The 22,300-nt window shown below is 35.8% G+C and overlaps 1 long non-coding RNA gene across 1 annotated transcript in view; it reads right to left on the reverse strand.

The window, feature by feature from the left end:
• Positions 1-22,300, reverse strand: part of LOC138686436 (uncharacterized) — a 92,562-nt gene that overhangs the window by 13,796 nt on the left and 56,466 nt on the right. Inside the window, exons 5-7 of the long non-coding RNA XR_011325816.1 lie at positions 13,902-13,980; positions 10,635-10,898; positions 767-988 (exon numbers count right to left, since the gene is read on the reverse strand). This is a non-coding gene — a long non-coding RNA (uncharacterized lncRNA). The remainder of the gene's footprint in view (positions 1-766; positions 989-10,634; positions 10,899-13,901; positions 13,981-22,300) is intronic.

The raw sequence follows: 22,300 nt of genomic DNA on the forward strand, positions 1-22,300 counted from the left end.
AAACCTGAATGATTTGGAAGATGATTTCAATATAATTATATGGAAACAGATCAAGGAGTCACATGGATTATTACAACAAAAATAGTTAAAAGAAGCAGATGAAGGAATAGGCATGAATTCAGTTTCTCCTGCTGTGTTACCATCTATGTGCAATACATAAACTACTTGTTATTTTATAATAATGCATTATAATTTAGTAATTGTGTATTACATGGAAAACACATGCACTAATCTTTTATAAACTGATTTTGTGTCTCTGAAATATAATAAAAATATCTTAAAACTATCTATCTGAATGTATATGACCGCAAGCTAGGAAGGTGGATTTCACTAGTGCAATTCTGTACAAAAGAATTACACAATTCTGTTCAAAAGAAATATGTCTGGTTAAAAGATATTCAATATTTGGAGAGGGATTCAAGAACCATCCAGAAGTTAGGTATCTGTTAAAGGCTAATCATCTTGGCTACCTCTGTGATCAACTGAGTAAGATACACACTTCAAGACGGTGATTCTTGTATCCTATGTTTACCTCGTATGAGCAATATCTCCTTTCCCAGGAGCATTGTGCTGGCTAACTGGCTTAGACTAGATACCTGCTTTTTAGGTAAATAAAGATAAGGTAGGTGAACTCCAGCCCTATGGCAAAGAATGTTCTGTTCATATTTGTAGATTTCTTTCCTCATGTAGGAGGTTAACTAACTAAACCTAGGTATACTTATTTTGAATCACATTTATTTGTTTGTTTGGTTTTGGTAAATCTCACCTCATAAAAATGCCTCTTCTCAAAAGTTGAAGTGAAAGGTATTCCAAAAATTCCTGCAACTGCACACTCACATTTCAAACGTGATTCCATCTGGTATTCAGATTCAGTTTGCTGTTTATTTTCCATGCTTGTTGGACAATCTTCAAAGCACCCTATATTTAATTGACATCCAGAAAATATGTATTCCTTTATGAGAAACATACTGTTTTCTGTGCAGGGAGCCTGAAAAATATACCAATTGTTAAAGGGTATTTTCTCATCAATTTACTGACACAAAACAAGTAAAGAATTTTACTGTTGTTTCCATACAATAAAAAATTAGTACCTATGCTCTCACTGATAATCAATGCCTTTATAATGGAACTTAAGCATGTTTTTGTTTTGATTCAACAAATTCTTCTATTCGTCCCCAAACTGAGCCAAATATTTACACATGGTAAATCACTCTCAAATGTGCAGTCTGGGTTTGTCTGCTGATACTCCCCCAGATAGCTACAGAAAACAGTAACTCCCTTTCTATTCAACACTGGGAATTTAATTCCTCTGGAATAGTCATACATACTTTTCCTCAGCTAAGGCTAAGCTTAAGAGTGTAAAAGCCTGAGCCATACCAATGCACACACCCATGGGGACATACATGGTTCAACAGCAACAACAAAAACTGCTAAGACAAAAACTTACAGATTTTGAAATGTCACAAAGCTTCATAGCTTTTTTCCCCATCTTTTGGTTATTTGCATTTTTCTTCTCCAAAATTTAGAAAATAAAGAATAGCTACATACACAGAAAAATGAAAATGAAAAGGACTGGTTATCAGTGTTTACTGTTAGAAGCAGAAAAAAAATAGAAAGAAAAAAGTAATAATACTTCCAAATTTCATTGTTATTTTATTTAAACTCAAGATATATATATGCATTTATTTAGTTATAGTATTTGGAAGAACTAACAATCATTCTGGTTTAAATTCTATAAAATAGAAATAAATTTAATTTTTAAATAATTTTTTTTCTCAACTTGAACTGTTGAAATAAATTCTGATAAAAAATTGGAAGAATTTAAAAAAAAAAAAAAAGGCAATGCAATTTCCAAGTGCCATGAGCATGAGTGGAGAACATTTCAATACCCAAACGTTTTTTACAAGAATTATCGCAATTTCATTTTCAGATACTAATCATTCATCTACAGTAGGTTGCATTTCTTATGAACAATGCTACCATATTGCTTCCAGAAACATTGTTTTCTGTATAAATCAAATAACTTTAAGAGTCAGGTTTTATCATGACTCCAAAAAGTAGTAACACAAAAAAGATACTTTACAAACCCACAATACCTGTATTTCTATTTCTAATTAAAACCTGTCTTGTATTTAATACTGCACTGTACAGACTGGTTTTGAATTGCTATAATTACACATCTGAATATGTATATAATGGAAATGGGGCAATCAGAGGCAAGTAGTTTTCCAAAATTTTATAAATAGCAAGTTTAAAATATATCAACAGATGTGCTGAGGGTTTCTTTTGATAAAGTGATGCTGAAAATTAAAAAGAAGAATTAATGTATGATTTGCAGAGTCTTTATACTTAATTACGTTGGCATTGGTTCATTATAATGACTATTTTAAATGATTTACTAGATTTAGAAATGTTAATGTCCACAGCTTAACCCAGGCTCTCCAGCACAGTCCTTTATTTCTAGTATACAACAAACTGCACAGAAGTGTTGCGGGGATTTTTATTTGTTTTAATTTTACGGCAATGAAATACCTAAAATCATTGGATTTCTGCAGCTGGAATAGTCCTTATGCTTACAGGGACTGGTGCTTAATGAAACAGTAATTGGCATTGTACTATCCACGCAAGAGGCTAGAATGAATGTTTTGTTGACTGTGGCACCCTAACACTGCTTTGGAAATGTAGACGGAGTCCTGTATTGCTTGTTTGATTTCTGTGGCCAAGACCTAACTCAAAGGAGCCCTTGAGTCCATCACATCAGATATGTGTTTATCTTACAACACTAATACTTTGTCTTCTACTAAAATGACTACTGTACTTGCTTATATGGGAAACCAATTTTTCTTTACTTCCTTAAAAGATGTAGCCTATAGAATAGACACAGAAAGAGACAGTGTGAATTGCTTTGGTGCTATATTCACCAGGGCATAAACTGAAATAGAATAAATTTTCAGATTCATTGTATTTAAAATAATAATAATAATAATAATAATAATAATAATCTGTTTTCCTTCATATTTTGGATATTTTAATTCTATTCACAAAATCACTATATATTTTCCCAATTTATAATCTTGTCCGTTAGGTACAAATATTTACATCATAAAAATTGAGTTGTATGATAAAAAAGTGTAACAGTGCTTTTAAAGCAGCTATTGTAACAGCTTTGGAATTAATGCTTAACTAAAGGCTAGAGAACAGCAATTATTCAGCTGGATTTATTTGGAAGGAGCAAAATCTCCCTTATGATTGCTTTAGCAAAACAATTATTAGACAACAGAGAACATTAGAAACAAGGTAACCTCAACAAGAATCATGTCTTTAAAAGTGCCTTACAGAGAAATTGGAATATTTATCTTAACGAAAGCTTGAGAAGGGACTTGACTAGTGTGTGTAAGTACCATCATAAGATAAAAATACAGGATCTTTAAGGAAGCAGAGAAAAGCTTCATATAAGTAATTTGAATAGGTATTTAAAATTATTCTACATCTGAAAGGTTAATTAATAGACTAAATCATCTAATGCGTTCAGGACCCTTCTTCATCTAACCCATCCTAGTAGAGGGAACACGATGACCTAAAATTAGGGGCTTGTCTACCAACACAAAGATTATGTACTTCTTTCTATGAAGAAAATCAGATCACCAAGATCGTAGGTCCAGTATCGGGATCAATAAAGTTTTATAAAGATAAATGATCTCATGACTTTTTATAAATTGTAGCTTTTTTTTTTTAATTGTCTGAAGTAGTGTAGAAAACACAGCAATCAGTAAATTCAGTGGAAAAAGCACGAGTGTGGAAAATGTACACATGCATAGCTTTAAGTTCATTTCACTAGAAATCAGTGGCTATTAGTACACTGTACTAGTGATGTAATAGAACATATATTAGTATGCATACATTAGTACAATGTATTATTGTATCCTGGCCAAATTTTTTACTTGGTCTTTATAACTCTAGTGCAGAGCACAAATACTACTTCACTTATACTTTTCATTTGCACTACCTTGCTTGGTCTCTGCATGGAATAATGGTCCCTGTTAGAACTCCTGTCCTGAAAGCAAGTGAATACGCAATGCATTCAATAGAAAGAATTCCAATTATCATTAAACTGACTTTCCTCGTGTATATGTGATGCTTAAGCATTCCATAAAGAAAAAACTGTGAATCCAAAATAAGAGAATTAATTCTGATTTGGAAAGTCACCTTATGTAAATGTTAATTACTATTTGATTATGTTGATTTGGGGGGTTTCATAACGAAAGCAGTACATTTCTCGCTTAAAGTGTCACACTTTTAAAGGACTGCAGTAAGACAATGCAATCAAAACATCAGATTTAGTTTATGCAGTCAGGAGATATAAGCACAACTGTTTCTGATTTCAAAACTTGCTACAGGGAGTAAGTGAATCAGATTAAAGACACTGTGCTGTGAACAGCATTGCAAGTAATCTGCTAAAACATCAAGGCACCCTCAATCAAAAGGCTGACATTCACAACTGAGGTTACTGAAACATAAGTAAGAGAATTTTAATTGCATCGATATTTTAAAGCAAGCCAAGTCAAATACTAACTTGAGTGCAGTGATACCAATAATTATGAAATTATATCACGATACAATTTATAGAATATCCAAGAGTTCTGTAGAACAATGATACTGCATTTTTAAAAATCCAGGCATTTATTTCATCATGTCATAGATTTTTCTTAAATACTTACATTCCTTAGAAGCATGAATGTCATTGATTTCAAGTGGTGTTCTTGCTTCTAAATCACTTAGGTGCTTCTAAAAATCTCGCTTTCTGGCATAAGTTTCTTAAATATGATTCTCATGTTTTGGATAATTATTTCACCTAAAGAGCTCCTGAAGATTTTTTAACCTCACTTTTATAACAGCTGCCAGTGCAGTTGTTTTTGCTTGTGCAAAATAACATGATTTACATTACATATTACTCTTTGAAAATCTAAACATACTAGATGTCTAAACAGTGAAAAATACTAGGCTGTCATCTCAAGGGTTTTATTTAACTCAAAGAAACCTGGAATAAAATGTTACACACAGCAAAACTAAAATCATAAATTCTGTATTTGATAAAACTATAATTATCAGTTAATTTTTTTTTTAAATGAGTGTGTTTGATTCAGTACTCAGTCATGCAGAAATTAAGAATCTGATTATTAAACTTTTGGCAGATTTTATAACAAGCTCCCATGTTTAACAGTGCTGTTTAACCCTAACAGAAAATTAATTAATTCCCTTAAGGACTCATTTGTACAGCTCCAAGTAACTGACATAAATAGACACTCTAACTGAAATTTCTAAATGTTTCAATACAATCCCACTTCACTAGACCATTACATTGTTGAAAATTACATTTGTGCAAGAAGTGACATGAATTCCGTTGATCCTGCAGGAAAAAAATTGAGAGGTAAGTCCCACCACCCCCTAAATAAGCAACCCCCCTCCCCAAAAATATACTTAGGCAGGGAATATACCAATGAATATGATTACTTAATTAGGAATATCCCTTAATTAGGGTCTGTATTTTACCTAATGTGTAGCTTAACAGCTTTGTTATTAATCATGTCTTATCGTAAATGCTTTGAAGCTGTTGCTACTCAGTAATGTTCATTACAAATAGTCCCTGTGGGAATCACCAGCTTATTTCATTAAAACTCCTGTCTGCCGTTAATTGCTCTTAGGAAAACATGAACAAATTAACTGTGTTTTAAGAGACAGTGGTATAAATTTATATGCTTGTGTGTTTGGTTGCTGGGGACTAACGATGTTCCTGATAATCCTCTGCTGTTGCACTACACTATACGATAGTTGGCAGTGCTAGCCTGTTTTCATCAATAACAGTTGATGTTACAAAGGTTAAAAAAAGAAAATACAGTTTGCAGACCATAGTGTTTATCATTCCAGCTGAGACACAGTATCATTCTGGGTCATGGGCAATTAATTTTTAAGTTTTAATGAATCTCTTGTGTGAAAGAAATGATGCTCATTAGCAGGGATGATTGATGTATGTTAACTGAGCAAATTAAAAAATCCAGAATATTTTTACTATGACAGTGGCATAAACAGGATATGTGACACCTTGCTGTTGAAATCAAGGGGTTTCCATAATTCAAAGAGGTATGTGACTTTGTATAAATTGTAATAACATTCAGTTAAAATAGTGTAATAAGAAAAGAGCATTTAATTTAAATGTTCTCATTCAAAATGTTAGTAAATATGCTTTATGTAGTAGAAACAGCCTACAGTACCATTTACACAGGAATGTTTAAGCGAAAAGAAAATTCTCTTGTTTAATAAGAAAATCAAGTCATGTTTGCAACAAATATATGTTAAAAAACAAAGTTATTTATTATTGTCCTTACAAAAACCTATAGCATGATATGATGTTCCTGCTACTTAACTGGGCTTCACCATAGATGCCTAAATAAAGTCCCTTGGAAAAGATGTGGCTGCAATCCAAAAATCAAAGGGGAGTGGGTAAAGAGTAATCTGGGAATATATTTATGTGCCATTAAAGAAATCATTATTCTCTCCCCTATTAGCACAATGGATCCTGAGCATCTAATTTGCATATTCAGTATAACCCTCTGACTCTCTGGGAAACCATTTTAAATTCAGAAAGATGTCTAAAAATTGGCAATGTTTACTTTCATTAAACTTATTCATTATTAGTCACTTGATCTCAAAAAAAAAAAAAAAAAAAGGCAAGAAACTCAACAGGTAACCAAGGAGTGGGATACTAAAAATGCTGGGACTGTTTATTTTTAAAAAGAAAAAATCACAAAGGAGACACTAAGACGTAGAAACAATGAATGTAGATTAAACTTCTGTTCTCTTCATCTCACAAGGTAAGAACAAGACAACACTCAAAACTGGAAGCAAGCTAATTGCAGGCTGATGAAAGGTAATAGTACAACACAGAAACAGGCTTTAAGAAGCATTGCCATTAAACACAGGACTATTCAAAAAGAATTAGAATTTGTAGAAATTACAGGAATGTTGAGTTACAGTAGTGTGGACAAAGAAAAGAAGAGTTAGCATGGATGTAAGAAGTGGATCTAAACATTGGTTCCTTTGAGACCAAAGACAATTGCTACTTATCAGGCATTAGGGAAAACAAGCAGATTGTCCTAATTATTATGTTGAATGCTCTACTGAAGCATCTGTGGCTGGCATCTCCTGGGAACTGGATGCTCCACTTGATGGTCTCCAGATCTCATCCAGCATGGCCATTCTCTCAGTTCTAGCTGAATTGGGCAGGGGGGAAGCCTATACATGTAGTATCAACTAAATTCTGCATCTTAGACATGAAAAATATGCTGGAGCTGCATTAGATCATGTTATTTATGTTTCAGTTATTGCTTGTAATATTGATCTTGAAACATATTCTGCATTTAATAAGTAGACTTCATTTAAACCAAAAATGTATGATTAGGCAAATGCATGCTTGCAGCAGCAAGGAATGGGCTGAAAACAAACATGGTGTTTACATTCATGCTGAACTACATTAGTACAAATATTGTACTATGGAAACTGAAAATATTTTGGACCATGTCGTGTCTAAAGGATCGTTCAGTCTGTGTTAAAAATATTTAACTAACGCAGTATAAATTAATTACTTTTGTAAAGCACTTTGTAATACTGTAAGTGAATACTAAGTATTCACTTTCTGTTATTAAATCAATAGGAACTAGCTTATAATACTAACAGAATAAAAACACTCTAGAATTTCATAGACATGATTGTATTAATTCACACACTTCATAGACCATGCAAAGAGAACCTGACTGAGCCATATTATTTCTAGGTTGATTTAATTGCTTAACAAAAGCTTCACAAAACTACAGAGTCCAATGTATACCAGAAATAGTTGGAAAGTAAGTTGCAGTAGGTGCTCCAGTTGAAATATGAGTGAATAAAATTTATTTTATCCTGCAAGGTAATCTCTTTTTCACTGTTGTACTGCTCAGACTTTTCTTTCACCGGCCCAGCAGTAACTGGGGCTGATGCTAAGGAAACATGGGGAAAAGGGAATAAGTGAATGTGCAGCATAGAGCTGATGTATGTTGTAGGACCCCAATGTATCTATTATACCAGAGCTAAATGAAAAGCATGCACAAGCCAGTCAGAAGTGTCATTGTTCTAAATTAGAATCCAAGAGCCCTATCCTATGCTCTTACCTACTGTAGTCACTTCCTATCACTCCATACAATTTTCCCCTTTTACTCACTGTAGCAAGAGGGAATAACCACTTGCAAATGTGACTTGAAATGTCCTTGCTAGTCATCGATTTCTTGACTCCCAAAAGTTGATGCAACATAGCAGCTCCTTCTCTTTGAGATATGAATGAGCAAATTACCTTCTCTCACGCTTTGCAATAACTTATATGGGTGATTATGTGGTATCAAATGGGAAAATAGTAAATAAACTTGATAATGATTAATTGAATTACTCATTAATAAGTATATTTCAAATAAGAAGGCAACACATAGCTGCTTTTACCTGTTCTTTTGTCTGTATTAAATTCAATATTCCAGAATGTATAGTAAACAATGTCATGTAACTGAAAGCTATTTTGGCTTAGAGGATATGCTTATAAAAGATCTCTGCTATGATACTGGGTTACATTCTGATCAATTAACAGCTTGATCTATTAGAAGAAAAAAAAGATGCAAATTAAACAGCATCTATTGCAAAAGGGAGAGAATAAAGACCCCCTTGGAAATTTTGCCTTGTTCCAGATGACTTGCTATATATTTATCAGTAGAAATATTCCTAAAACTCTTTGAAGGAAATGTATCCCATTTTCCAGTTATGTTATTTATTATTGTTATAGAAAAAGTATACAATGCTTAGGAAGGAATTTAACTGTAACTATTTTCTCTTCAATTTGCTGAGTGCAATGAGGTTCTGAGATCACTAGGAGAGAAGGCTGAGAATCTGTCATTCCTAAGAGTTACCACTCTTAGATGATATCATCTAAACACAGCATTAGTATTTTAAAGAATGGTATGATTTCCAGGCCATGGATTTTCAACACATGTAAGCCTATGATTAAATCTGACCACAATCAGAAGAACATTTTAATAATATGTGCTTAAATTAAATGTTTCCTTTAGTCCTACTGAAATTTTCTAATTAGCCCATTTTCAGTAATTTTCAATCAGCTCTATTATTCTTGCTGAGCAAACTAGAATTTCAGCCCCACTCTGAGCACTCCTGGTTATTACTAGCACACAGAGAGATGGCCAATACAGTGAAGGCCCAGTAGTTGCAATTGAGGGCTTTGGAATTTTTAAGTCAGAATTAGTCCCTCAAAAAGAGAATATCATTGATGATCAAACAGTTTGTCCTACGTATCAACCACCTTACCACACTTTTGTTAATCTGTTCAATCATAAGGATCTCTGACTTTCTTGTCCATTAAGCTATGAGTGAATGTTTTCCTAGTTCAATATTTATCAGAACATCATAAACTACCACAAAGAGCAAAGGGCATAGACAGAGAAGTTTAATAGCTGTTTAATAGTCCTCTGACTTTCTCCATGTAAAAGGGCTCTAATCTTGAATTAAATGAGAGGATCATGTTAAATACATCCCTGCATGCATGAAGATTTTTACAAAGATGCACCTGTTCATTTGCAAACACTAGTGTTTTTGAGACACTCAGACCTCTGCTTGCTGAGTTAAGGAAAATGAACGTCAGGCTTTTTGGACTAGAAAGGGAAAAAAGCAAACAAACAACAAAAAAAAGCAAAAAAGTTAATTATTGGTTATATGGTTGGCTTGCAGAAGAAAAGCTGTTTTATCTTTTAACAGATGGAGAAACCAGAAGTAAATTGACTTGTAGTGGTCAGTAGAGTCTTGTAGGGAGTAGGAAAATGAAAGGAAAACAATTTGGGGTGATAATTTCTTTTTAAAAAAAAAGTGTGGGTTTTTTTATTTGCTTATTCATACTTTCCCTGTTTTCCTTGAAACTATAGCTTTCCAATGGCTAGCAGTACAGATTTAATAATTCATCTGAGGCATAAATTTGACATTTTAGGTCTCCACCAGAGAGTGTAGCTTCTTCACAACATTTAAATATTATTTATTTCAAACCAGTGAAAATCCACTTCTGCTTAATATGAACTCAGCTATTCAAGAGTGGTCTCCTACATTCACAGTGTGTGTAAGCCAGGTACTATGAGCTAGCTGGAAACATCAAATCACAGTTCTAATGCAGAGATGTTGCAAAAGTGTTGCAAAGTCTTGATGGACTTGGTAATGTTAGGTTAACGGTTGGACTCGATGATCTTAAGGGTCTTTTCCAACCTATATGACTCTATGAAAGCCATAAAAAGTGAAGCTACAACTCCAGCCCATAAGTAAGTGGCTCAGATTGCAAAGTGCAAAAATCCCCAATCCAGCCTCTCTGAAAAACCTTTCCTCAAATCTTAAGCTACCCAAACCAACACCACCATCATACTGTCTGTTAGGAAAATGATAGCAGTTTTATGTAATAGAATGGCAATTAATAAAGTTATAGCAGGTGTAAACCTACTGTGCAGTCTCACAGATCCTACAAAGAATGAGGAAAATACTTGCTGACACTGCAGAAATTCTACAGTCACCTATTCCCAAAGTCAGCGTTGCTTGCAGAGAACTTCTCCTTTCACAGATGGAAAGAGGAAGTGAATCAATTCCTGATTATGAGATGCATCCAAAAATCATAATGGACTTGACTTGGCAAGGGTTAAAATGATGTAGGGAAGTTAGTTTATATGTGCTACACAGACTGAAGCAATGCAACCCGACAAGGAAATGCAGTTCTCTGGCACGTTCACTGAATGTGCAGGTTTAGTGCATGTTTCACAGTTGCAACAAAATCAGATAATCTGTAGAAGAAACAAGCTTGGATCATCCAGAAAGGAGATCAAGGACAATACTCATAGTGCATTTTCACTATAAGAAACAGTCTGAAAATGCCAATGGTTTTTGTGTCAAAGAAAAACTACAAGAAATTTGAGCATACACGTGGAATTTCTAGGTCAGTGAAAAATCAAAAACTGGAAAAATACCAGAGTACATTCCTGATTCATCAGCATGTTTGGGCTAAGATGGAGCCCAAGAAGATTGCTAGGAGGATTCTATAACTCTAATTTGGAAGCTAATTTTATTGTTTGGATCCCCAGAAGGAGCAAAATGGAATAATAAGTCTCCCATGGAGCTTGGTATTTGGAAGCTCGGTTATCAAAGAACAGCTCCAGAATGTGAGACAGAATGCAAGAGTAATTCAAAGTGTATGGAGTATGGTCAGAAAACCTTTGTTCCCTTACATGATTTTGTGGTGGAAGTGATACAGTATTGTAAATCTCTGCACTGGGAAGAAGCAGTTGCGTGTGCCAACTTAGTAGATGTATTGGTTTTGTGTGGCAAGGTTTTGGTAGCGGGGGGGGTTACAGGGGTGGCTTCTCTAAGAAGCTGCTGGAAGCTTCCCCTGTATCCGACAGAGCCCATACCAGCTGGCTCTAAGATGGACCCACCGCCAGCCAAGGCCGAGCCAATGAGCGATAGTGGTAACGCCTCTGTGATAACATTTTTAAGAAGGAAAAAAAGTTGGGACGGGGAGAAACGGCAGCCGGAGAGAGAAGTGAGAACACGTAAGAGAAAAAAAGCCTGCAGACACCCAGGTCAGTGATGAAGGAGGGGGAGGAGATGCTCCAGGCGCCGGAGCAGAGATTCCCCTGCAGCCCGTGGGGAAGACCATGGTGAGGCAGGCTGTCCCCCTGCAGCCCATGGAGGTCCACAGTGGAGCAGATATCCACCTGCAGTCCGTGGAGGACCCCACGCCGGAGCAGATGGGTTCCCGAAGGAGGCTGTGACCCCTTGGGAACCCCGCACTGGAGCAGGCTCCTGGCAGGACCTGCGGATCTGTGGAGAGAGGAGCCCACGGAGCAGGGTTTCTGGCAGGACTTGTGACCCCGTGGGGGACCCACGCTGGAGCAGTGTGCTCCTGAAGGACTGCACGCCGTGGAAAGGACCCATGCTGGAGCAGTTCGTGAAGAACTGCAGCCCGTGGGAAGGACCCACATTGGAGAAGTTTGTGGAGGACTGTCTCCCATGGGAGGGACCCCACGATGGAGCAGGGGAAGAGTGTGAGGAGTCCTGCCCCTGAGGAGGATGAAGTGGCAGAAAATAACGTGTGATGACCGTAAACCCCATCCCCATCCCCCTGTGCCGCTGGGGGGGGTTGGTAGAGAAATCCGGGAGTGAAGTTGTGCCCAGGAAGAAGGGAGGGGTGGAGGGAAGGTGTTCTGAGATTTGGGTTTATTTCTCATTTACCTTACTCTGGCTGATTTGTAATAAAAAGTGAGCTAATTTTCCCTAAGCTGAGTCTGTTTTGCCCGTGATGGTAATTAGTGAATGATCTCTCCTGTCCTTATCTCGACCCGCAAGTTTTTTGTTATATTTTTCTCTCCCCTGTCCAGCTGAGGATGGGGAGTGATAGAACGGCTTTGGTGGGCACCTGGCATCCAGCCAGGGTCAACCCACCACAGTAGAGAAGGACTCAGTTGGACTGGCGAGTCACTATGTGTCTGGAGGCTTACCATATTTGTTAACTTCTTTCCCAAACAAAAAACTGCTCAAATTTTGGAAAAGGTCATATAAGGGCTGCCAGAATAGAATTACATTCTTAGAACATATGAAACAAAAATTATTTTAGATTTTGCAATGTATGGTATCTTTTATGGTTACAATGAAAACTAGAGGCAAAACTTACAATTTTTCAGTCCTTTGGAATTATATTCCAAAATTAACTGTATTGAGTGGTAAACCCCCTGAAGTGTGAATAATGAAAAAAGCAATAGATTCTCTGGATCCAGGGTAATTTAGAGATTACATTAACCAGAAATGCATCCAAATCTCCCCCCCCCCCCTTTTTTTTTTCACCCAGAATAAAGGCTTCATCTGCCTTATCACCTGGTAGAAGCACTTCCTCAACATCAACCTTGCTGAAACCTATCTGGTATGTGAAGTACAATAAAAAGGGACATATTCACTGAAATAGATACTATTTATCTTGAGCTTACAGATTAAGGTAGAGAATAGAACCTACACACAATATTTGACAGTGATTTATGGGAGGATTATTTTGGGACATCACTGGTTCACAGCATCAATATAACAGTTACAGTACCTACTATTAACTTGCATTTTCAAGTCATTTGAAAGGTGGTTTTTTTAAATGTAGTAATGTAGAACATAAGGAAAAATATTTCATTTTCCCAAGATCCCAAGCATATTAGAATAATACATTATCATTAGTACTGGATCTTCCATAAATCCTAAGAAATATGTGGTCACCATTCATTTGGGTACTTGCAGTAAGTTCCAATATACTATAGTTAATGGTTCAGGAATCATACGTTATCTGCTACAGTTATAATTCATTCTAATAACAGTAGTATTCTGTGTGAGCTCAGCTAGATCAGCATCATCAGTAAGTGTTAAAACTGTTGTTACAGATTCCTGAACAGATTATAAGTGACAATGGAACTCAGTTCACATTCCAAGTTTCAACTATTTGTCATAATAAATAGTATTAAAAATCTCCCATCAGCTTCCTACCAGATTCCCAGAAACAGATTAAGAGAAAGATTTGGTCAGACATGCAAACATAAATGATTATATTATAACCCCATATACAATGAGCCTACAACACAAGGTTACATTTTTTTACATTAATTATAGAACTGCATCCCACACTATTATAAATCAGACACTAGCAATACTGTTTATAGAATGCTTGACCTTCTTTGTTAGAGCCTGATTGACCAAAAATTCCCCGCAAAACAGAAAGAAGGTTTTTTTCCATTTATATTAAATAGGAAGATTACCTGCAAGTTGATGTTCTTGATTTTGAAAGGGGAATAATGACAAATCAGCATGAGTAGCCATGCTGGACTGCGCAATTACCTGGGGGGGGGGGGGGGGACGACGACACACATAATATCTTTGAGTACAGTTTTGTATTACCGCTAATCTAGGACAATTGAGGTTTCTTCCAAAAAAATGGAATTTCAGTTTACTTATCCCTGGCCTTGCTCTCCCACTGTTTTTCTTGCACTGGATCTAATTAATCATCATGCAGCCAACAAGGTGAGTTGGTTCAGCTCACAGACCTGATAGAAATCCACAGATAAAATTAATAGTTTTCTAACAATCTACAAACTGAACAGATTCACCTCAAAGGCACGTGATCAGTAGACTCAGTGCAAAGGCAAGGAATCCACAAGTGAAACATGATAATGTCTGCTCAATGTTACGCTCAATTAAGAGTAATGTTAAACCACATTTTAAATTTGAAACTATGGAAAAATTATAATGAAATTCTGTATTGATTATGCCTAGTCATACACCTTGCAGAGGTTGCACTGAAGTAGCACATGAAAATATGTGAACCAGCTTTCACGCACCAATTCTGGAAGAGGTGCTATAATCAGGATGTCTGATGAAAAAGCCAGGAATCTAACCACAGAGGGAAACTTGTGACAGTCCCCCACGAGTCTCTGTATTTCTAAGGAGATACAGCTAATACTGCTGCTTCTGAAAAAAATACTCTACTAGTGACAAAATGTCACAATAGTGACAAAATCCAAAAAGGCTTTTTCACCACATTGATAAAGTAGTATCACATAGCAAAATGAAACAAATATACATTTCTATCTCAGACTAGCCTCTCTCAAATCCTGTTCACAGCAAAGTCTATCTGCATACAGATGTCTCAAAGGAAGTGTCCAGAGCAGAAACTAGATAGTAAATGGATGTCATATTACCCACTACTCTGATGTCAGCTTTAAAATTGTTTATTTCAGAATCAAATGTGATGTAAACTTCCCATTTTATTTGACAATGAGTTGAAAAGGTTTTAAAATCATAGTGGTTGCATATGGAAGTTTGGATTTAAAAAACACCAATGTTTTTGTCAACCAGACATAAGCATTTCTATATATTTGAGAAAAGCAGAATTAATCTGGCCTTGGAGTTTTACAATTGAAAAAAAACAAAACAAAACCACCATACTGTAACTTTTATGCTTGTAATTTCTGCCCTTTTGATTTTGTCCAAGAACATCAGGCATGGAGAGATTAATTTTAAGTCAAGTTTCCAGAGACAGTCTTGTGAAAGGCACCTGCAGATGCTGCTCCATTTTCCAGACAGTCTTAGTTTGGTGAGGTGAGAAATTCAAGTCCATGTATGGTTTTGGCAGTCACAGGCTTTCCAGAATAGAAGCCAACATTTAGTTTCTGCAGAAAAATGCTCTGAGGGGGAACATGTCTTTCTATTTCTGAAGTAATCCACCTGTATTGAAATCTACTGAATTAACTATATTCAGAAAGAAGGTACCTGACTAGCAAATTACTCGGAAAAGACAAGTATGCTAAGTGCCCTGCAATTAAAAACAAAATCAATCAATTTTTAATTGATAGACTAAATAGTTGAACGTATAAAGCCAGATACAATGGTTTTACCATGCTCATTTAATGTATTCATTTTAACTATTACATTAACACTCAATGACTGTAGCGTAAAACCCAGAATCTTCTCTACTGAAAGGACCATAAGATCTCTTCTTAAGCAGAACTTTTCACTGATTTAGACGTTCCAGAACGGATGGAACAAAGTAAACCCAGGGTGTTTAAGAAACTTGAAATCCTGCCACTATTCCTGAAGGAACCTGGGACTTAGAATTCCTGTATGCATTGTATTTCCCTCTTGCTTTAATTGTAACTGAAATGGTAAGTAAGCAATCCCTTAGTTAGGACTGAATAACTTGTTCATAGCAATCTGGAGCTACTGCTACATTCTATAGAAGTAGCAAGAGACACATCAATTTTGCTGGCTCCTGAGGAAAGCAGAGACCAATTTATCAATTAGCCTTTAAGTTCAAGTTTTTTTCTCTCTAGTTCTTTAAAAATAAACCCCAAAACATACTCTGAGAATACAGCTAATTTCCAAAACGCAGTAACATAAAGTGCCTTTTTTCATGTATTTCCTCTGGCAGTTTACTCCAGTTACTCTTCCCACACTGTTGGCCCGGGACTCACTGGTTATACCACTATTCCGACAGAGAAAACCCACACTTCTGTCATTCCCCAAACAGCTCTGTGCTAATGTGGCATAAGGCATTACATCCAGACTGACTGGCAGATGCCATTCAGGTGAGCAGTCAGGTTCTGCTCTTCCATCCATTACTGGTCAGAGCATACAACATTTCCTTCCAGTCCAAACATCAATATTTCCTACCCACAGCATAGACTTCGTGGCTGTTGGATACATAGATTTTCTCATGATAAAAAGAGAATAGAAAGGAGAACTGCAATGCAAAGAGGGAAGGCTAAGTCCTGTATTTTCCTTGATTACATCTAGCCTGTGCACTGTTTTTACTGAGCCGTGAAACTTATTTTTTTAAAATCACATTAACTAAAAATAGTTTGCCCTCTGCTATTGCAGCATTTAGCTGAACTGCACTAACAGAGAAGCATACCCTTACTCAAGGACACTATGCACTGATAGAAAAAAGCCATAGTACCCAGATCTCAGTAAAAGCAGGGTAATATCAGAGTAATTTCACATAGTTCACATGGGCATAACTGTGATTAGACTTGTGTAAACAAGATCAGACTCTGATGTACTGACACTGATGGCAACTTCTCATCTGCTCCTTGTAACTCACTGAAGCCTAAGACATGTTTTATGACTTCAGTTACAAAATCAGTTGTTCTTCCCGATGCATGTCACACATTTGTCCTCATAAAGCATTAAGCATCATGGGAAGAGAAACGCCTCCCAGACAACCAGTGAAACCTAGGAGGAGCTGAAAGCAGCATTAACTAAAACACTGGACAGCTTAAACTCTGGTGTGTCTCTTATTTCAAGAAATTACTGTAGCCACTAGTTTTGCCCTGAAGCTTGCCACCAGTGATTAAAAATATTTTAGTGATATCATACAGTCTGCACTATTCTCTAGACCACTTGTAGTAAGAAACATACATTTAATGTTCACATCATCAGTGATAGGAAGATGCCTAATTTCTATTAAATCAAATGGCTTTGGGAGGCTGTGTCTATACATCTAACAAAGACAATAGAAACATGTTATAAATACTCCTATTTCAGCTGACCTTTATGCTTTTTAACACCCTAGTTCACATTAAGAAACAGTTCATGTTTATGATAATACAATAAATAATCTGCATGACTGCTTTCTTGTCAGGTACTCAAGACTCTCAGCTCTGCACATCTCACCATTTTTTCCTCTTGGAACCTTCACTTTGCAAAATACGTTAAAGCGGCATGTAAAATCTGCTGCCAACATAGCCACTCTCTGTGAAGGATTTAAAAAAACAAAAGAAAACAAAACAGAACTGTTGCATAAGCTACAGCAGGCTAGCAGCTTGTCAAAATGTCAGTTGAAACAGCAGGTTCCAAGTCATTAAATCTCAGTTTATGTTACACTCCAGAGCTTCCTGAAGTAGCAGAATGGTGTGTATTACTGTGTAGGCAAAATAAGACAGATGTTGCATTGACCTCTTCTCATTGGAATGTAGTCCACTATACTAACAGTTGCACTAAAGATGTCTCTAAAGTTGTACTGTGGACTCCACAATAATAAACATGGAAGGTGAATTCATGAAGATACTATCACCTGATTCACATCACAAAAAGACTGCAAATTTGTTGGGGGGAAAGTGTTCTGGGATCAATTAATATCAACCAGAATCACTCTCTAGCATAACCAAATTATTCCTGACCAATCCTAAAGAGGGAGAGAAAGAGGGAGAGAGAGAAAAAGAAGACAGACACTGATATTCTAATCTAACATTTCTTAAATTATCTGGGAAAGCTTAAGTGAGGGAGCTTCAATATTGAGAGAATTCAAGCAACATCAGAAAAATGTGCAGCTTTGCTGCAATTAGCATAAGCATAACTGATGTAGTTTGAAACTTCTAGTGTCTGCAGGAATGAGAAAAGCCAAAGCAGGAGTTTTAATTTTTAATGGTTAGTATTATGTTACGTTTTTAGGGTTGACTGGGCATGCATTTTATGCTGACATTGTAAAATAATTAAATTAAAACTGAAGGAAGAAGAGGAACTGTCACTTCCAAATGAAACAGGAAGAAGAAAATGATGTGTAAATGGGTCACATTAACAAATGCTGGAGGAATTTACATAGCTATGGTCTTGTTCTACTAGGGGCTCCAGGCTGAGAATTTCAGATGTTGAAAGCTGATGGACAGCTCAGCAAATACCAAAGACTGCTCAGATGAACTGTTCACCTCTGCAGCAAAGCTACTCAATGACATGCAATAAAAACACATGGCTGAAAATCCCCCAGAACACAGTAGTAAAGTTGGGATAAGAACATCCACATCTCTTTAACTTGCTTTCCTCTTTTCCTTCAAAACTTCTAATGTAGAACTGTTGCAGAAGTGGTTAAACATCTATCTACTTGATCCTTCCATCTTTATCATTGCTTACAAATTTTTAAAAGCTGATAATGATTTGGTCGCAATGAGAATTAACTGTATTTTCCCTAAACTTAAGGAAAACAAAAAAGATTATTTTCAATAATTCTGTATCTTTTCCAGCTTTCTCTTCTTTTTGTGGAATATAATATTTGTTTCAATTTTGCACTGAGGACCACAGCTGTGGCCTTACGTTTAAGCAACCTGAAGAAACAGTTGGTTTTGGCAATATTGATCAGAACATCCAAGGACAATTAAGCTTTTGGTTTTACCACTTAAGGTAATTATTACTTTGTCTAATGATTTAGTAGTGCTTTTTGTGAACCTTACTATCTTGACTTTATCTGTGCATAGCACGATCACTTCACCTAGTCTAGCACAAGACACATAAATGTTGGAAAGGTTTCCCTGATGGTTAAACAATCAGAAGTCCTAAATTACTGAGGTAATCGATTCTGTGTGTAATTTTAATGTACTGAAGCCAGTAAGGCTAGTTATATGGTTGAAGTTCTACACCCTCTTACTTTACCATATAGGAGACTTCACTTCTGTAAGAAATATGAGGAAAATTAATTAGCTTTTACAAGTACTCTGATAAGATTCAGACCAAGATACACTTACACACACAGTATGGGAGTATTTGCTCAGGGGTATTCTGTCATTCTAACACTGTCACTGATGTTTCACCCATCTTTCTGAACTGTGTATTTTTCTGACACCTATCATCAGGGGTATAGCATCTGGTGTATACCATCTGGGGCACCTGGTCTGCAATGGCTGATGATCATTACCTTAATTAAACACATTTTATCTACCTCACAGGGATGTCAACAGTAATGGATTGTAGTGGTAATGTAGATCAGTTGCATATACAATGTACACATACTCCCTCATGGGATTTACAAGGCATTTGGAGAGCTTCTAAAATATAGGTGATGTGGTAGAAAGTAGTACCAGTACTCCACAGCACCCTTTTCCTCCAATTGCCCCGATCTTAGCTTTTCTTCTTCTACCATTTGTCCTGCATCTCACAATTTTCTATAGCAATAATTTACAAATCCCATTAGGAGTCTGTATATATTGCATAGTCAAGCACACTGCAGCACTTCTGTAATGACTCTGCACAGTATTCACTGCAAAAAATTGCAACCCATTGGCAAAAGTTCAGCCAATACTGAAAAAGAAATACATGTTAGGGCCCTCAAGCACAGAGTAGCTGGAAAGTATTAACTATTTAAAAATAGGCTAGTTACAGTTTAAATGGAAAGGGAGATTACACTTTTTTTTTTTTAAAAAAAAAGGATAAAACAACATCTGAATTGTTTATAGAGTATTTGAAAGATTTCTTACAAACCAAATTGGAAGTGACAAAAGCATATAATTGTAATTAGGATAGGATTTAATAAATTGACTTGAACAGATTATGTATTACCTATTTTAGCATATTTAGGACTTTGTGTAGTGACAAACCTGAAGCAAAAAACCCTAGTACACCAAAAGCGATCCAGTTGAGAGGAAAATACAAGTATATGTACACACATATAGCGGTGCTAATGAAAAGATTAAAAGCCACTAGAAATTGATCATAGCATAAAACCAAGGTAGAACTAAGAAAACAGCCACATCTGAGTTCCGTCTCCCAGCAGTTATCAGTAAAGCAGAGATCTGGATGCTTACATAGATTACTGCAAAGCAGAAAATCTCTGGTAGAGCACGAAATGCATTTGCTGAATACTTGTTGTTTGAAACAAAGAGGTGCTGAAGGAAGGACTTGCATACTGAAATGCTGTATACTGTTAAGATTATAAGAACTAAGTGGTTCCAAGTAAGATACCATCCAAGTCATTACTGTTAGGAGGGTTGGGATAGTAGTATAAAAGAATGTTAAATAACCAGGAAGGGCAATCAAGGTATTACATGTTATACCACTAGACAAGAAGGTCAAGAGATAAAGGCTATATCTCTACTAGTAAATAAAATTGGTTATGGACTTTTCTTTGGCCTATTGTTAACATTAAATTACCTTAAAATTCAAAGCAGAATATCCATATAAAACCAGCACAAAAATATCTACCCTAGCACAAAGGAAGAAAAGAAACTAATACAAGTCTGTCTATTTGGACTTAGGGTCAGCTATCTGCAATGCCTTATTTTAAAAACAGACAATTAAAAACCAGTCATCTTGTTGATTATTTCTGATTATCAATTATTTGGTCCAAAATCAATATTGATTATTACAATCTTCAAACACAAACATAAGCAGAGCCTTTCTTTCCAAACTACTGTTGTTCTTTCTAATTGCAGAAGTGGGAAAAATTTTGATTAAAAGAATTTGTTTTTCAAATCCTTTGGTATTCTTTCTCTGAATTATTTTTCTTTCTTCTTAGCATGCCTTGTTTTCTGATTGAAAAACAATATACAATGACCCACCAAACCGTGTTCAGAGGAAGAATCTTAGGTGGGATGAAAGAAATAAAAAAGCTGCACTGAATAGAGGGGAAAAAAGAATCTACAACAATAATAATTATGTGAAAAGCCATAAATCATTGTTCAAGATCTCTGTGTTAGCACTGTATGAATGCCACTGGCATCTCATTTAATAATCCTTCAAGGTTTAAGCATTTCTACATTTTGCATTTTTATTCTCTCCATAATTTTCTTCCAAGTCATGAGTTTGCAGTATGTATATTTATAGGTTAGAAGTACGACATACCTGCTGAAAATATAGCAGTCTAATCAATTACCTTGCCTAAAAAAATAAAATCTTAAAACATGATCATTCAAACAAACCCCAAGGAAACATTTAACACCCATCCAAAACTGATGGAAGACATTTTTACTGGAACAAAAAAATGCAAGCACGCAAACAATCCTGGCTGAAGTTTAAACTGTGTTTGTGAACAAGCAAAGATTTGATTGAATTTTCTCAAAGCTGGATGTGAAAGTTTTTGCCCTGGCTAGGTATTTGTAAACATTTTCTGTCTGGCTTTTTGCTATTGCCATTTCAATTTCAGAGCTGGAAGATGTCATGTGATTTCCAGTGGAACAACTGCCTGAAAAACCCATGCTAATTTGTACCAAAAAACCCAACCCAACCACAATAAAGAACTCACAAAACCCCCCAACTTCAGTCTTGCCTGTGGGTTCACAGTAAGTTTAATGATGTGAGACTAGATTCGCTAAATCTCTTAAACTCCAGGGACTGCTACAAATGCTATGGCCAGCTCCCCAGAATATTCACAAGTCTTTATTGAACCAAAATAATGGACATCTAAGCACACAAGCACAGGTACATACCCTGATTTATTTTCATAGATCTCTTCTGTATATTTTTTTTTCAGTTGGTCAATCTTCTTCAAACTAAAATTTATCTTCACTTAGTGCTCTGACAGCTCAGAAACAGCAAATGAAAACTAATGATGTGGAATTCAGAAAGCCATGTGCATGTGGGAAAATTGTTTTATGAACTAAACTTGTGAAAATAAGAGTACAACACTTACTATGTAATAACCATTAGTTGTAGTGAGAAACATGCACCATTTTTCGTAATATGAACACATTTAAAAGTATTACTTAATGTATAGACATTTAATATATAAATATTATACCATGCACTTTCCACAATCCAGGAAAGCAAGGTACAGTTAGTTTTCCAGAATATGGTCATCTTTATTATCATACAAACACTGTTAATTTGTTTTGTTGTATGCATCATACCACCAGTGTAACAGGAGAATTAGAAAAAGAGAAATTCTATGTCATCCCTG

Source organism: Haliaeetus albicilla, chromosome 8 (assembly GCF_947461875.1).
Source record: "Haliaeetus albicilla chromosome 8, bHalAlb1.1, whole genome shotgun sequence".
In the NCBI taxonomy this organism is placed as follows: Eukaryota; Metazoa; Chordata; class Aves; order Accipitriformes; family Accipitridae; genus Haliaeetus; species Haliaeetus albicilla.